The sequence below is a fragment of the Schistocerca nitens genome, chromosome 7 (genome assembly GCF_023898315.1).
Source record: "Schistocerca nitens isolate TAMUIC-IGC-003100 chromosome 7, iqSchNite1.1, whole genome shotgun sequence".
Taxonomy (NCBI): Eukaryota; Metazoa; Arthropoda; class Insecta; order Orthoptera; family Acrididae; genus Schistocerca; species Schistocerca nitens.
Window position 1 is genome coordinate 518678216 of NC_064620.1, and position 18841 is coordinate 518697056.

Consider the following 18841-nt stretch of genomic DNA (forward strand, 5'->3'; position numbering starts at 1 on the left):
TGGGAAACAAAATCTGATTTCGGGACCTATGTCACATCTTCAGGTGCATGAGCAAAGATATAAATAAATGACGCCTATCCAAACTGTTAGTATTGGAAAAGCTGCGTAAGACAGGAGACTGTGTCAGTTTCTAACCAGCAGGAAAACCTCTCACAGAGCAGAATCTACAGAAGAAGACGAAGGTGCCCGCATTAAAAAAGCGGAATAACAGTAAACAGAATGGAAACACAAACTATTATAAGACCCCAACATCCATAAATCCCATTGCAAAGGTCTCGGCTCAAGAGCATGCAAAATATGGATCCGTTAGTTAGATAAACAATCCTTCAAACACTGAGGCGAGCAAAATGGGGGTATATGGTCTGTGCACGTGCAGGCATGTGTGGATACACAGTATGACCCCTGAGAATTGCCAGTGGTTCATGCACACCCATCAGGTCCGTACCAAGCGAACGCTAAAGTTCAAATGCCGGCAGGAGAAGCCGTGTGATCGTGACTTAAGCAAGTGACACTGACCGTCAAAATCTGAGATACTATAACTAAGATAGACACAAAGCACACGCCTACTACAGTAGTACACGTTTATATGCCAACTAGCTCTGCAGATGAAGAAGAAATTGAAGAAATGTATGATGAAATAAAAGAAATTGTTCAGGTAGTGAAGGGAGACGAAAACTTAATAGTCATGGGTGAGTGGAATTCGGTAGTAGGAAAAGGGAGAGAAGGAAACGTAATAGGTAAATATGGATTGGGGGTAAGAAATGAAAGAGGAAGCCGCCTGGTAGAATTTTGCACAGAGCATAACTTAATCATAGCTAACACTTGGTTCAAGAATCATAAAAGAAGGTTATACACAATGAAGAATCCTGGAAATACTAGAACGTATCAAATAGATTATATAATGGCAAGACAGAGATTTAGGAACCAGGTTTTAAATTGTAAGACATTTCCAGGGGCAGATGTGGACTCTGACCACAATCTATTCGTTATGAGCTCTAGATTAAAACTGAAGAAACTGCAAAAAGGTGGGAATTTAAGGAGATGGGACCTGGATAAACTGAGGTTTTACGGAGTTTCAGGGAGGGAACAATTGACAGGAATGGGGGAAAGAAATACAGTAGAAGAAGAATGGGTAGCTTTGAGGGATGAAGTAGTGAAGGCAGCAGAGGATCAAGTAGGCAAAAGACGAGGGCTAGTAGAAACCCTTGGGTAACAGAAGAAATATTGAATTTGATTGATGAAAAGAGAAAATATAAAAATGCAGTAAATGAAGCAAGCAAAAAGGAATACAAACGTCTCAAAAATGAGATCGACAGGAAGTGCAAAATGGCTAAGCAGGGATGGCTAGAGGACAAATGCAAGGATGTAGAGGCGTATATCACTAGGGGTAAGACAGATACTGCCTACAGGAAAATTAAAAGACCTATGGAGAAAAGAGAACCACTAGTATGAATATCAAGAGCTCAGATGGAAACACAGTTCTAAGCAAAGAAGGGAAAGCAGAAAGGTGGAAGGAGTATATAGAGGGTCTATACATGGGCGATGTACTTGAGGACAATATTATGGAAATGGAAGAGGATGTAGATGAAGATGAAATGGGAGATACGATATTGCGTGAAGAGCTTGACAGAGCACTGATGGACCTGAGTCGAAACAAGGACACGGGAGTAGACAACATTCCATTAGAACTACTGACAGCCTTGGGAGAGCCTGTCCTGACAAAACTCAACCATCTGGTGAGCAAGATGTAAGAGACAGGAGAAATACCCTCAGACTTCAAGAAGAATATAATAATTCCAATCCCAAAGAAAGCAGGTGTTGACAGATGTGAAAATTACCGAACTATTGGTTTAATAAGTCACGGCAGAAAAATACTAACGCGAATTCTTTACAGACGAATGGAAAAACTAGTAGAAGCCGACCTCGGCGAGATCAGTTTGGATTTCGTAGAAATATTGGAACTCGTGAGGCAATACTGACGCTACGACTTATCTTAGACGCTAGATTAAGGAAAGGCAAACGTACGTTTCTAGCATATGTAGACTTAGAGAAAGCTTTTGACAATGTTGACTGGAATACTCTCTTTCAAATTCTGAAGGAGGCAAGGGGATGATTGTTGATTTACGGGAAAGGGCTTAATCAATTCACAGGCTTGTGTGTGACTTAAACGGCCCCAGTGCGTATCTACGACTGACTGGTCGTGAGCTCAGCGACGACAGGTACAGTAGCAAGAATTTTCCAGCGTGGGAACGCGTTCTGCACGTCATGAGGCCACTGAGACGAATCTCTCATAGCGTAATAACTGACAACGCATATTGCTAGGTCACACTTGGCCTATCTACCTTCATTCACTTAGGTTTCCTGTTCCATTTATTTATTTTGCTGTCTCTCCCAGTAGTCGCCAATACACAATGACGAGCCGAAACATTATAACCACCTGCTTAATAGCTTGTTAGTCCACTTCTGGAACGTAATACAGATGTATGGGACAGGCGAAATACCCTCCGACACAAAGAAGAATATAATAATTCCAATCCCAAAGAAAGCAGGTGTTGACAGATTTGAAAATTACCGAACTATCAGTTTAATAAGCCACGGCTGCAAAATACTAACACGAATACTTTACAGACGAATGGAAAAACTGGTAGAAGCCGATCTCGGGGAAGATCAGTTTGGATTCCGTAGAAATGTTGGAACACGTGAGGCAATATTGCCCCTACGGCTTATCTTAGAAAATAAATTAAGGAAAGGCAAACCTACCTTTATAGCATTTGTAGATTTAGAGAAAGCTTTTGACAGTGTTGACTGGAATACTCTCTTCCAAATTCTGAAGGTGACAGGGGTCAAATACAGGGAGCGAAAGGCTATTTACATTTTGTACAGAAACCAGATGGCAGTTACAAGAGTCGAGGGGTATGAAAGGGAAGCAGTGGTTGGGAAGGAAGTGAGACAGGGTTGTAGCCTATCCCCGATGTTATTCAATCTGTATATTGAGCAAGCAGTAAAGGAAACAAAAGAAAAATTTGTTGTAGGAATTAAAATCCATGGAGAATAAATAAAAACTTTGAAGGTCGCCGACGACATTGTAATTCTGTTAGAGATAGCAAAAAACTTGGAAGAGCAGTTGAACGGAATGGACAGTGTCTTGAAAGCGGTATATAAGGTGAACATCAACAAAAGCAAAACGAGTATAATGGAATGTAGTCGAATTAAATCGGGTGATGCTGAGGGAATTGGATTAGGAAACGAGACGCTTAAAGTAGTAAAGGAGTTTAGCTATTTGGGGAGCAAAATAACTGATGATGGTGGAAGTAGAGAGGATATAAAACGTTGACTGGCAATGGCAAGAAAAGCGTTTCTGAAGAAGAGAAATTTGTTAACATCGAGTATAGGTTTAAGACACTTCTGAAAGTATTTGTATGGAGTGTAGCCATGTATGGAAGAGAATAGAAGCTTTCGAAATGTGGTGCTACAGAAGGATGTTGAAGATTAGATGGGTAGATCACGTAACTAATGAGGAGGTATTGAATAGAAATGGAGAGAAGAGCAGATTGTGGCACAGCTTGACTAGAAGAAGGGATCGGTTGGTAGAACATGTTCTGAGACATCGAGGGATCACCAATTTAGTATTGGAGGGCAGCGTGGAGGGTAAAAATCGTAGAGGGAGACCAAGAGATGAATACACTAAGCAGGTTCAGAAGGATGTAGGCTGTTGTAGGTACTGGGAGATGAAGAAGCTTGCACAGGATAGAGTAGCATGGAGAGCTGCATCAAACCAGTTTCGGGACTGAAGACCACAGCAACAACAACAACAACAACAATATAGCACCGATTCAGCGTACCATACCTTATATAACTTGTTGGTGGTTTTGTAAAGGCATGCGGCATAAGATGTCTACAAATAAGTCATATAATTCTGGTAAATAACGGGCAGCTGATTTCGAGACGTTGTGATAGCGCCCGATAGCAACCCAGAAGGGTTCCGTCGGATTCACATCAGGCAGATTTGGTGGCCAAGATATGAACGTAATTATCATGCTCCTCAAACCACGGTATCACGAGTGTGGCTTCGAGACACGGGAAGATGACATCCCCAGGGAAGACATCAAGCATGACGGGATACAGATGGTCCGCAGCTGAAACGATCTCTTCGATTACTACCACAGGTCCCATGCAAGAACAGGGGAATGTTTTCCATAGCGTAATACTGCTATCAACAGCCTGCGCCCGTGGTGAAGTGCACCTTTGGAGCCGCTGCTCGCCTCAATGACGGCTGAGCCGGTGGGTTTCTGGCGCCAGGCGATATCGCTTCTTACTTCCATCTTTGATCGTTGCCCCTGTGCCTTGTTCTGTTTGCGTCTTTGAGGCAGGATTTTTATAATGGCGCGCGTGCGCAAGTCGAGGAGGGTGGGTCCGCGCATGAGCCGAGTCAGTGTGTGACGTGACGTGCTTTCGATGTTGTCGTTGTGGGGAGTTAGCGACACCATGTCACGTGTCACGGCCGTGTGCCGTGAGGACCAGTTGAGTTGGAGCAACGAAGAAGCATGGGCCGCTGCCGGAAAGTTTTTAAAGTTGAATTGACACGGCTGGTCAGTGGCGATCAGGACTTGCTAATACCTCGAGAGCTATGTGGATGGATGGCGTGTGAATTTCACATGAAGAAGATAAAATTAATCGCCAAGCTTTCATGGTGGGTTCTTCGCTCTATGTATAGTGAATATACTTACGGGCTGTTGACTGTTGCAGTTGCTCGTGCTAGTGGCCAGCAAAACATTCACTGCAGTGGTGGTGAGGCGCGTGATGTTCTGGAACGGCCATGAAATTATTTTACTAAAGTGGGTAGAAATAGCGCCTCGCATTTATAAGTTTGGATTTGCTGCTTAGTGGCATGCTGAAGGTAGCTGGTTCACTTGAACGTCATTCCTTAATTTAGTTATAGATTTAGAATTTTCTGGATTTACGAATCAGTGGTAGTTGTTGTTTCTTAATTATTTCTTGTGTGTATGGAAGGCAAGTGGCCATGATAAATATAGGTCACATTGGGTTTTATGGTCGGGTAGAGGCCGTGTGTATTTTTGGCTATGGCCACAGGGGTCGTGCTTTTTGCATTAGCGACCGACTGAAGTGACATTAGTTTTCTATTGCAATTTCAAATACCTATCTGAAGGTTGATTGTCACGTTAGGTTGTGCACGTTTGATTTATGTGGTGTTAGCCATTCAGCAAAGGCAGATTATCTTGTAACGTGGACCTTAAGGGGCTCCGGAAAGGCTCAAAATCATGAAAAGTTCAATTTTTACTTTTTTGCGTTTTCTGAATCTGCAGACTATTACCTTTTAATAGATATATAATTTATTCAATTCCGAAGACTACAACTATTTTTAAATTTTTTTTGAAATGTGTTCTACATGGGCGTGACCCACTGTGGCGCTGTTAAACTGCTGTCAAATGGTGTTATTATTAACGTCCGTGTTCATCAGGTACATTTTAGTGATGTGAGATAAAGTATGTGTTGTGGCTAACCTGTGATGGTTCAATATATATCGCTGGTGTGATTGTCGATTGTTTCATGTTTATTTACTCTGTCGTTATCTCGAAAATATTCGTAATTAATTCTGTTTCTTGAGTCTCTGTTTTGTTGAAGTATAATAATGAGTAAAATTAAAGTTATTAGAAATCCTCTGAAGGCTTTTAAGAAAAGGAGAAATGTTGGAAAGCCAAAGGTATTTAGAAATATGGGAATGAAGATAGGTTCTAACATGGTACGAGCGATGCTTGCTTTAGACAAGGAACGCCTTCGGGCTGCAGACAGGGCTGTAAAGAGTCTAGAAATACAAGCAAGAGTAAACAGGAGGAGGAACAAGAGGAAGCTGGAGGAGGAGTTTGCAGAGGATGAAGATAATCCATCCTATGGACCTGGAATGCACTAAAAAGTTAATCCAATCTTTGTCGCTCGATTCCCAAAACTTTTATTTTCTGATACTAATTACATGTTTTCTAAGGATCTTCCAAACATATTTGTTTCAAACTTTCAGTAAATGTTACACAGTACCTTCTGCATAATTTAACACAGCCTTTTTCCAAAAAACTGTATATTTCTGAATATATAAATAAAAAATTGCAAAAAAATGTGAATTTTCATTACAATTGAAAAAAATCATCTTTAATAACTGAACTAAAATTTTGTAAAATCCCTGTGTTAAGTTGTAGCCCATATTCCAATAAAAAATCTGTAAAAAGTTCAACTTCCTACCTCAAATACTTTGTGAGGAAAGATGTAATTTATAAGCGTTATTTTAACATTGCAAGTATAGGGCGTTCCGGAGCCTCTTAAGTCATTGGGTGTGGACTGACACATCTTTTCACGTAGTATGTAGATTTATATATTTATTTATTTATTTGATCAAAGGAAGCTAAGCTCCTTGAGTCTGTTCAATGGTTAACTTGTAATTTGTTTATATTAAGGTATTGCTTTTCTGTCTATATATTTGTGTATACTGCAGTGTGTCTGCCGCTCATGTTTTCCTGTTTTCAGAAATGTGTATAGTGGTCAAAGCGAGCAAGCCTCGCCGCGCGAGCTCGCAGTGTGACGGAAACTCAGAATTTGAACTCATGGCCGTCCGGACCCCGTTAACGTTCGATTTCTCTATTCCATTCAACGAGAGGCTTGTTTTAGGCAGAAGGTTTCCTACTGCCCAAAGTTGAGTATAAGTTCACCCTTTGCATCATGTGTTTGTGAAATCGTAATAGATTAACGTTTGCACGCGTCCATCACATGTTCATCAAATTGACGTTTTGTCTTAAGCTTGCATAAAGTCTAAAATCTTCCGGACGTTGAGTGTAGTAGAAAGCCAAGTGTAAAAAGAACAATTAATAGTACCCTTCATGTCAGATAGCATCAAATTAATTTTACATTTTCAGTAAGTGTAAAACTGAGTGAGAAAGGGGATAGCCGACATTGTAAACATTTGGTTATCTATTTCATCTATTATTTTGGTTGTTGTTACCTGCACGTAAAGGGACCGTTGTCACAAGTGTGACGGTTAATATTGTAAATACTAATTGTGGATAGGGCCTTGATACGCAAATGTTATTAATTGATTATTACTGCTGATGAATTCATGATTATGTGTAATCAATAAAGAAGTGTTGCAACTACAAACTGGTTGTGTTACTGGTATACAAGGTTAGAGTGTGCAATCGCCACACCAACGGCGTTTGTCGAGACTACCATCGACCTGGTGTAGCAGGAAACATGATACATCCGAAGAGCCGACGCGTTTCCAATGATAGACGGCGAATCCCCATGATCCCGTGCCCACTGCAGTCGTAACTGAGGATGTCTATGGGTCAACTTGTGGGGGTCATCTGTGTTGCAGAGTTCCATGTTCAACAATGTACCATGAACAGTGTGCTCCGAAACACTTGTGCGTGCACCAGTATTGTGCTCTTTCGCCAGAGGTGCCGCAGATCACCATCTACCCCACTTTACAGAGCACTCAAGCTTCAAAAACCCACGTTCTGTGAAGAATTCCGGAAGTCTAACCACTTAGCGCCTAATGGTAGCTTCACTGCTCTTCTACTTCTTTCCACATACGCTCACGACAGTAGCACGTGAACATTCGAGCAGCTTCACCGTTGCAGAGTTCCATGTTCAACAATGTACCATGAACAGTGTGCTCCGAAACACTTGTGCGTGCACCAGTATTGTGCTCTTCCGCCAGAATTGCCGCAGATTACCATCTACCCCACTTTACAGAGCACTCAAGCTTCAAAAACCCACGTTCTGTGAAGAATTCCGGAAGTCTAACCACTTAGCGCCTAATGGTAGCTTCACTGCTCTTCTACCTCTTTCCACATACGCTCACGACAGTAGCACGTGAACATTCGAGCAGCTTCACCGTTTCAGAGTTCCATGTTCAACAATGTACCATGAACAGTGTGCTCCGAAACACTTGTGCGTGCACCAGTATTGTGCTCTTCCGCCAGAATTGCCGCAGATTACCATCTACCCCACTTTACAGAGCGCTGCCTTTTGTCGGAGTCGCTTATCTCAATGGCTTTCCCAATTTTGAGCCCATATCCTTGCTAGGGTGAAACCCACCCCTCTCTGCTCCGATTACATACTTCCCTTACCGTGTTACGTGCCCGCAAAGCTACCAGGCTGCATCCAACGTCGCTGTGAGCACTGGTCATTGGCTCTTCAGTGTACATTTTTCCATTGCTCGGTGAGTAACCTTCAGTTTCTGAACGACTATCGCACTAACGTCTTTATCTGACTAGTAATACGCGCTGACTGTAATGTTTTCTTACCAGACATGTCGCAATCTTTAGCTATAAAACAACGCTTCTTTTATCAATCGTTCTCGTGGTCGTTTTACACCCGTTTTATTTCTTTTTCTCAGATTCAGTCACTGTCGTCACTTACACTGAGTAACCACCATATGGCTATATCAGTACTTTGTTAAATGACCGATTTTCTTGTTCATTATTTTAATCTTATTATAGTTTTCAGGCCTACTCCCATACTAGCTGCTCTAAGTTGTTCCATTGGTTGTTGGAGATTATGTACTGCCAACAGATAGAAGAAGGTAGTTCAAAAATGTTCCACTTAATTGTACTCTTCCTTCGGTTTCCATTAACAATAATCAGATGACTTTTTACAGTATTGCTAAGAATAATTTTGGTATTTTGGGATCTCTTTCTCTTATTCTTTTCTACCTTTCTTCTTCTGACTAAAGACACAGCAATTACCGGTCAGCATAAATGAAATAAGTGATTCTTGGTTATATTTGCAATTTGAACACACCAACTATTATGGTACTCGCTGTCATTACGGAATCGAATGTTCAGCCATCTTGCCGTTACCACATGCGTAAACTTTGGTGCAGCTCGACACAGAAAATTTTAAAATATTAATTTCTTGTAAGTGTTGCTATAGTCTCTCAAAGCGATCGGTATCCAGACTAGATGCTGACGAACGAGCAAAAACTACCTGTGAATAAGTCACGCCTTTTGTAGTCTATGTGTGAGTGAAATGGGTTTCAACAACATGATGTCTAACATTAGTCAATCGACGTGTATTTTTTTCCTTGCCTGTTGTTCATGAATTACGCATGGAAGATAACTCAAATGGTACAGGTATACTCTGTGATACTATCACTGCATTAAACTCGGACTCCGATAACATCTGTGGAACGCAAGAAACATTCACGATTTATCTGTCAAATAATTTTTACGTACGTTCCTCTACATGACTTGTCATTGGACAAGATGTTCGCATCTTCCTAACAGTGTGAATTCCAATGTTGCAATATATTTCAGTGTCAGGTGAAAGTAATACCATATAAAAAATTCAGGGAATATGGTGTATGAAACTTACCGACTAGTCGCTAGCGCGTGAAGTCCCTTTCAACACACTGTCTCGTTAGCTTCGCCCACCTGGTTGGTGACCTAAAAAAACAAAAACAAGGAGTCATAGTTATCCTTATTTTAGGCACAGATAAGTAAATAACTTAACAGCCTCCATTCCAGAGTCACGTGTGTTATCCGCCCCGTCAGTAGAATAATAGCTGGGAATATTTCTGACGAAATTATACTCACACGGCGTATCGAGTTACTCCAGACGTCTACATCTACACCTAAGTACATGATAAGCCACCCAGGAAACGGTGCATGATGGTGGGTATCTTGCACCACTGCTTGTCATTGCCTTTCCCGTTCCATTCGAAAAAGGAGCGATGGAAAAATGGCTATCCGTATGCCCAAGTATGAATCATGATTTCTCTTATCTTCGCGTTCCATACGCGAAATGTATACTTTGGCGGCAATTTCTCCAGTTAGCCACAAATTCCGGTTCTCCACGTTTTCCCAACAGAATTTCACAAAAAGAGCGTCGTCTTCACTCTACGAATTCTTGTTTGGGTACACGGAGCATTTCCGTACCACGCGCATGTTGATCGAACCCACCGCTAGCAAATCTAGCAGCAAGTTTCTGAATTACTTCAACGTCTTCCTTTAATCAGAGCAAGTTTCTGTTATAGATGAGCTACATTTCCCAAGAATGCCCCCAATATATCGAAGTGGACCATTCGCCTTGGCTACTACCGTCATACCGCGTCGTTGCACTTCAAACCACTTTTCAAAGTTTCTGCTAGATATTTAACCGGCGTGACTGTGTCAGTCGGCAAATACCGTATTCGAACTTTAGGTGTTTGTTCATCTTTCTTTTAAGCATTAACTTACATTTTTCTAGATTTAGAATGTTCATCATACCAAATTTTGTGTAAGTCATGCCGTATCCTTCTTCAGTGAATCATCCACGACTCTTTTCCGGAAGCAATAGCGTCATCAGCGAACAGTCACAGTCGCGGATTGCTGCTCCCCCCCCCCCCCCTATCCATTAGATCGTTTATGTGCATAGATGACTAGAGAGGTCCTGTCACACTTCCCAGGGGCACTCCCGACAGAAGCATATACACTGTCTCATCAAGAGTATCCGGAGACCTATAGTTGGACAGTAATATGCCGTGCTTCCACATTCCGCCTTGACGACGGATTGAACTCTGCTGAGGTGTCTGAATGTCTGTGGAGAAACGACAGTCCATTCTTCCGGAAGAGCAGAAACCAGAGAAGGTAGTGGCTCAGGACGCTGAGATCTGGAGCGAAGTCGACATTCTAACGCATCGCAGAGGAGTTCCAGTGGGTTCAGCTAGGGATTCTGGGCAGGTGAAATCTGGTTTCACAAGACAGAGCGGATCAGGTTGTAGAAAGGGGCCAAATCAGTTGCTGTTGGTTGCAAAAACATACAAACATTGTTTTGCTAAAACACTGAATCGCACATGCCCTTAAAAGAATTCAGAAACAATCGGCTGAAGGCCAGAACATAAGTTATTAAAATTTCCTTAATGAATACACACGTCTGAAGGCCTTAGTTACAAAACAGAAGAACTGAGGGCTTAAGTCCTGGATAACAAGAATTTCATTAAGAAAATTCTAAAAGGCTTTAAACAAATAACCTTCCAAATTTTAATTTAAGCCGGCTGAAGGCCTTATTTTAAATTATTTCACATAAGGTTCGGTTGAAGGCCATATACTGAACATAAAATAAACTAATACACGCCTGAAGGCCTCGCAAAGTACTTGAGACTAAAATAAAATCACAATCTAAAACAACAGAACATTGGTGCTCAGAAGTGCTCCAAAGGTGGGCCTAGGGAGGAAACTCTAACATAACTATAGGTGAGACAGGCAGCCAAGTGTAATACTAAATAATCGGATGGCAGCACGGCCTAGGGACGGCCAGAGAACCAACCACCAACCACCAACCTAACCAATTCCCTTCCACCCGACCAACGGCACGACAACCGAAAATATAAGCGAGGACAAAAATATCGGCAGCACTACGACTTGACAATTGGCGTCTAAATACAGTCAAGGCACAATAACAATTAAAAAAAAAATCAAATAAAAGACGAACAACACCAAGGCTGTCGAACTACACTACATGCCGCAGAGCATCAACACGGCGAGGAAACACACACTCACTGCTCTGTCCCAACCGACCAAATGCCTACTCGGCACGCAGACAGCATTCATAACTGCTCAGTGGAAATATCACAAGCTATACACAGTTCCACGTAGACACTTGCACCAAGAACTCCGACGATCCTAAAATCAATCACTGTGGAACAACAAGGACGAACCACAAGTCGACACACGCAGAGTTTCCATAAGCGGTCGGCGACCAAATACACGTTGTCCTATGAGACGGCCGACCCAACGACCAACCAAGATCGTCCCCACTCAAGTCACGTGTGAAGACAACGGTCGGGCGAGTCTTGGCTATCCGGATCTCACTGCAGCTCCATTCCGACTCAACTCCATGTCCATTCGCAATTAGGAGACACGGCAACCCGGAGACACTGGCTCGGATCCAAACATGCAGGGGTAACGCTTAGCCATTGGCCACCCGACATCTCGGGGCAAGCAAGGAACCGACCCACGTCCCCCGGCTGTGCCGACCTCACTGCTCCTTCGTCACTGAACTCCGACAGAGGACGGCCCGGAAATACTAGCAGTCGCTCCAGAGATAGTACGACAGTGTACTTATCGATAAGTGCTGCTGCTGCCACTCACGGGCAAGCAAACCAGCAACTTAGTGATGCCAGTAAATCGGATAAGAAACGAGGCGGCAGTACCGTAAAGACAAGGGCACGAACGCGAGCCGCGCACGGTTCAGCACGTTCGGCCATTTCAGGGATATTAGTGACCACAAAACAATGTTTCACACATGCTGCTTTATGACACGGCGTATTGTCACGATGATACAATAATCTTCTCTGATTCCTTCCTCTACAACACACAGTACACAATACAGGAAAAAAAATTACATTGTGGCGAGACAAGCACTGTATCTTTGTAAGAGATACAGAGGCGAGCAGGTGTAGGGTTTCGCAGGGATCGAATGAAAGGTAGAGACACGGGTCGTAACACATCTGAAATGTAACGTCCACTGTTCAAAGTGCCGTCAATGCGAACAAGAGGTGACCGACACGTGTAACCAGTGGCACCCCATACCATCACGCCGGGTGATATGCCAGTATGGCGATGACGAATACACGCTTCCAATGTGCGTTCACCGCGATGTCGCCAAACACGGATACCATCATCATGATGCTGTAAACAGAACCTGGATTCATCCGAAAGAATGACGTTTTGCCATTCGTGCAACCAGGTTCGTCGTTGAGTACACCATCGCAGGCGCTCTTGTCTGTGATGCAGCGTCAAGGGTAACCGCAGCCATGGTCTCCGAGTTGATGGTCCATGCTGCTGCAAACGTCGTCGAACTGTTCGTGCAGATGGTTGTTGTCTTGCAAACGTCCCCATCTGTTGACTCAGGGATCGAGACGAGGCTGCACGATCCGTTACAACCATTCGCATAAGATGCCTGTCATTTCGACTGCTAGTGATAAGAGGCCGTTGGGATCCAGCACGGCGTTCCGTATTACCCTCCTGAACCCACCGATTCCATATTCCGCTAACAGTCATTGGATCTCGACCAACGCGAGCAGCAATGTCGCGATACGATAAACCGCAATCGCGATAGGCTACAATCCGATCTTTATCAAAGTCGTAAAAGTGATGTTACGCATTTCTCCTCCTTACACGAGGAGAAGGAAAATGGAGTCGATTTAGAAGAGATAGGGGATCCAGTATTAGAATCGGAATTTAAAAGAGGACTTACGGTCAAATAAGGCAGAAGGGATAGATAACATTCCATCAGAACTTCTAAAATCATTGGTGGAAGTGGCAACAAAACGACTATTCACGTTGGTGTGTAGAATATTTGAGTCTGGCGATATACCATCTGACTTTCGGAAAAGCATCATCCACACAATTCCGAAGACGGCAAGAGCTGACAAGTGCGAGAATTATCGCACAATCAGCTTAACAGCTCATGCATCGAAGCTGCTTACAAGAATAATATACAGAAGAATGGAAAAGAAAACTGAGAATGCGCTAGGTGACGATCAGTTTGGCTTTAGGAAAAGTAAAGGGATGAAAGAGGCAATTCTGACGTTACGGCTAATAATGGCAACAAGGCTAAAGAAAAATCAAGACACTTTCATAGGATTTGACGACCTGGAAAAAGCGTTCGACAATATAAAATGGTGCAAGCTGTTCGAGACTCTGAAAAAAGTAGGGGTAAGCTATAGGGAGAGACGGGTCATATACAATATGTACAACAACCAAGAGGGAATAATAAGAGTGGACGATCAAGAACGAAGTGCTCGTATTAAGAAGAGTGTAAGACAAGGCTGTAGCCTTTCGCCCCTACTCTTCAATCTGTACATCGAGGAAGCAATGATGAAAATAAAAGAAAGGTTCAGGAGTGGAATTAAAATACAAGGTGAAAGGATATCAATGATACGATTCGCTGATGACATTGCTATCCTGAGTGAAAGTGAAGAAGAATTAAATGATCTGCTGAACGGAATAAACAGTCTAATGAGTACACAGTATGGTTTGAGAGTAAATCGGAGAAAGAAGAAAGTAATGAGAAGTAGTAGAAATGAGAACAGTGAGAAACTTAACATCAGGATTGATGGTCACGAAGTCAATGAAGTTAAGGAATTCTGCTACCTAGGCAGTAAAATAACCAATGACGACGGAGCAAGGAGGACATCAAAAGCAGACTCGCTATGGCAAAAAAGGCATTTCTGGCCAAGAGAAGTCTACTAATATCAAATACCGGCCTTAATTTGAAGAAGAAATTTATGAGGATGTACGTCTGGAGTACAGCATTGTATGGTAGTGAAACATGGACTGTGGGAAAACCGGAACAGAAGAGAATCGAAGCATTTGAGATGTGGTGCTATAGACGAATGTTGAAAATTAGGTGGACTGATAAGGTAAGAATGAGGAGGTTCTACGCAGAATCGGAGAGGAAAGGAATATGTGGAAAACACTGATAAGGAGAAGGGACAGGATGATAGGACATCTGCTAAGACATGAGGGAATGACTTCCATGGTACTAGAGGGAGCTGTAGAGGGCAAAAACTGAAGAGGAAGACAGAGATTGGAATATTTCAAGCAAATAACTGAGGACGTAGGTTGCAAGTGCTACTCTGAGATGAAGAGGTTAGCACAGGAAAGGAATTCGTGGCGGGCCGCATCAAACCAGTCAGTAGACTGATGACCAAAAAAAAATACACGAGGCATCACAACAACGTTTCACCAGACAACGCCGGTCAACTGCTGTTTGTGTATGAAAAATCGGTGGGAAACCTTCCTCATGTCAGCATGTTGTAGGTGTCGTCACCGGCGTCAACCTTGTGTGAATGCTCTGAAAAGCTGATTTGTTGCATATCACAGCATCTTCTTCCTGTCGGTTAAATTTCGCGTCTGTAACACGTCATCTTCGTGGTGTAGCAATTTTAATGGCCAGTAGTGTAGTAGCACTCCAGTGGTCGACGTCGGAAGCAGAGTCTTATTGCGTCATCCACATATGGCTTCCTGCGGAGTGAATCCTTTACTGGGCCAAACAGATGGAAGTCGCAAGGTGAGCGATCCGGGCTGTAGCGTGGATGAGGAAGAACAGTATAATGAAATTTTTTAAGTTCGTCTCGGGTTGCGTTGTCAAGGAGAAGATTGTTTACATTTTCGCGGCGATGAACACGCTGAAGCCATTTCTTCAATTTCCTGAGGGGGCGTAATACACTTCAGAGCTGGTCGTAGCACCAAATGGGAGAGCATGAAACAGACTACACGCTTCAGAGTCCCGGCAGTCCATCGCCATTACTTTACCGGCTAAGAGTACAACTTTGGACTTCTTATGTGGAGGAGAGGTGGAGTGACGTCATCCCATAGATCGCCGTTTTGTTTCTGGTTCGAAGTGATGAATCCGTTTCATCGCGTGTGACGATGTTCGACAAAAAAATTTCACGATTAGCTTCGTAATGCGCAAGCAATTCTGCACTGATGGACATTCGTTTCTCTTTACGGTCTTCTGTTACGCCGCGAGGAATCCAGCGGTCACGGATCTTTTGACTCCTCCAACTGGTGGACGAGTGTGTTAACTCTACCAACAGAGACGTTTAGTTGAGCAGTGAGGCGTTTGATTGTGAACCGTAGGTCAAAAATGGTTCAAAGGCTCTAAGCACTATGGGACTTAACATCTGAGGTCATCGGCCCCCTGGACCTAGAACTACTTAAACCTAACTAACCTAAGGACATCACACACATCCATGCCCGAGGCAGGATTTGAACCTGCGACCGTAGCAGGTGCGCGGTTACGGATTGAAGCGCCTAAAACAGCTCGGTCACAGCCGCTGGCGAACCGTTGATCACCTATAATGAGACTCTCCGCAAGTTCCCACATTCCAGGAGTAGCAGTTGTGTGTGGCTGGCCGGAACGCGAGAGATCAGAGAGGTTTGCGCGACCTTGGTGCGATGACGACAACGCCGCACCATGCTTTTGTTCACTGCCAGGTTTCCGTAGACCAGTGGTTACCGAAGTGGGAGTAATTAACCTTGGAGGGGTAAAATGTAATTTTGTGATGGGTAAAAACGAGTGAGTACAACTGACACTAAATTATTTTAATAGAAGATTATTATTATTACTATTTCTTAAGACTGTAATACTGATTATGAAAGCTACCAATATTTATTTTCTTTTGCAATTAACAAGTGACACAATGTTGTGGGGATTAGAGTTCGTGTAATAAATCTATGAAGAACATCTTCTTTGTATAGTACACCCTCTCAGCACATACTTTGTTCTTTCTGCCACGCATCTGTAATAGCAAAACTGAGATACTCTTACATATCTCATGAAAATGGCCTTCCCAGCGTGTACATACTTCTCGCTGTAAGTAGTCTCTTTAGGTTTTTATGTTGGTAACGTCACGAAGCGCTCTGTATGAAAATCACTGACTGTGCTGTGCGCAGTCTGTGGCTGGGTGGCATTGTTGGAATATTCGCTATTGTAGTGTTGGGCAGTTGGATGTGAACAGCGCATAGCGTTGCGCAGTTGGAGGTGAGCTGCCAGCAGTGGTGGATGTGGGAAGACAGATGGCGGAGTTTTGAGAGCGGACGATCTGGACGTGTGTCCGCCAGAAAAACGAAATTTGTTAGACTGGATGTCATTAATGATGACTTTTGAACACTGTTAAGGTAAATACACTGTTTGTTCTCCATCAAAACCTTTCATTTGATAACTATGCCTATCAGTAGTTAGTGCCTTCAGTAATTAGAATCCTTTATTTAGCTGGCAGTATTGGCGCTCGCTGTATTGCAGTAGTTCGAGTAACGAAGATTTTTGTGAGGTAAGTGATTCATGAGAGGTATTGGTTATTGTTAGTCACGGCTATTCTTTTGTAGGGATTATTGAAAGTCAGATTGCGTTGCGCTAAAAATATTGTATGTCAGTTTAGTGATGATCAGAATAAGTAATGGGATAAATTTTTCTAATGGGAGGTTTCATCGCAATTGATCACATATTGCTTCATTATTCGTTTCGCAACAATAAACGAATGAACTGACAGCGTAATGCAACAGTAACTTTGTAATCGATACTACACTGCTTTACAACCTACACAATATTATCATTATAATTATTACTATTATTATTATTATTTTATTGTTATTAGTACAAGTTGTCAGACATAAAGCATTAGCAGGTAAAAGTCTTCAATTTCTAGCTGTTCAGAAGTAAGGAATCCAGTGATAAAGTGATTAACAGACAGTAGGCATAATGATTGCGCAAACATTTTAATTTCTTTGGAAAATAGGTTGTTCGAAATAAACCGTCCAATTGTCTCATTGAATCATTAGTTCATGGTTTAGTAAGAGATCTACCAAAACTATCATCTGTCTTCAGTTATTTTAAAAATGAAATGGTTTAAAGAAAATTATTTTTGACTCTAAAATTAATTACGATGGTGGGGATAGGGTTGTGGAGGGGGGTTGGAAGGGGGTGATAGGTAACATCTGATGGTACACAAGAGTAATAGTGCCAGAAAGGTTGGGAAGAATTGCCGTAGAGATTCCGCAAGCGCCTATGAATATCTGCGATGCTATAGTTTTCCGACGAAGGAAACTCATTGGCACCTCTCCGCTTGTAACGCATCTGCATTACAGACGCCATTTTGAAGGCTGCGTATAGCGCAGGCACTTAACGGAACTTCGTGAAACTGTAAGGGGAACTGCAGGTGGGAACATTCCATGTTGTCTCACAACAAATCCCGTATTTTTTCAATCGAAACCGATAGAGAAAAAGTGTTGCGTTAGTTACCGATCACCCGCGTAAAAGTAGCGCGCGGCGTACATCCGCTACTGCTTGGGGGTTTCATTAGGCCAATTTGAGATCGTTTCCTGGCTTGATCGACCACAGGTATCTAACGTCAGGTTGTTCCTCTAGATTTCTCCAACACCCCTGTGATGCACTGTAAGCATTTACCGTTTACACCACGTAGATATAGATGTGTCATTCGAATATCCTGGGGAGTAACTACCGTACAGCAAAAAATACATCATTTACACACCATAGTGAAAATGGAGAATCGTATGATTTTATGAATTATAAAAAAAAACGATCGCACCACTGTAACGGGCTGATGAAGATGAAGGCAGAATACTTTTCAACAAATTTGTGCTCAAAAATGATGCTATAGTGATAACATGTTTTCAGGATTAACATTTGTGAGTAAACTAATTTACTGAAGGGAAAACTTTATTTACATAATACAAACTACAGTACTGGTTCATACTTGTTACCATTAAACGGTTACGTCTAATTCGGAGAAAAATTGCGAGCACTGAAACTGAGCAAGGCAATGGTGTGTAATTCTTGTTAACCTCACTAAAGGGTATCTGACTAGTAGACATGAGCGATACTCGCAAAGTTCATGCTGATAATTTTGACACTGACCGTGACTATAGTGCTGCAGCGAGTAACACTGAAGCAACGCTATTTCTTCCACGACCGGCGACGTCACATAAGCGCAGGAGGCAGCGAGCACACAGCAATCTGCCGGAGATACACCCTCCTCCGCCACGTTAAATCCCTTACTCCTCGAGAGCCCAGTTAAAATCACCACACAGCGACAGCGAACCAATGTCGTATTTTGTATTACGCTTGTATCTTACGTGCCAGTTACCTTGTTGTTGAGGAACTACACTTCAAAATGGCTCTGAGCACTATGGGACTTAAATGCTGAGTTCATCAGTCCCCTAGAACTTAGAACTACTTAAACGTAACTAACCTTAGGATATCACACACATCCATGCCCAGGATTCGAACCTGCGACCGTAGCGGTCGCGCGGTTCCAGACTGTAGC

The 18841-nt window shown here is 42.7% G+C and overlaps 1 protein-coding gene across 1 annotated transcript in view; it reads right to left on the bottom strand.

Annotated features, from left to right (window-relative positions):
* Positions 1 to 9452, bottom strand: part of LOC126195717 (uncharacterized) — a 611971-nt gene extending 602519 nt beyond the window's left edge. Inside the window, exon 1 of the mRNA XM_049934346.1 lies at positions 9382 to 9452. The gene's annotated coding sequence lies outside the window, so the exon portion shown is untranslated. The remainder of the gene's footprint in view (positions 1 to 9381) is intronic.
* Between the last annotated feature and the right edge of the window lie 9389 nt (positions 9453 to 18841).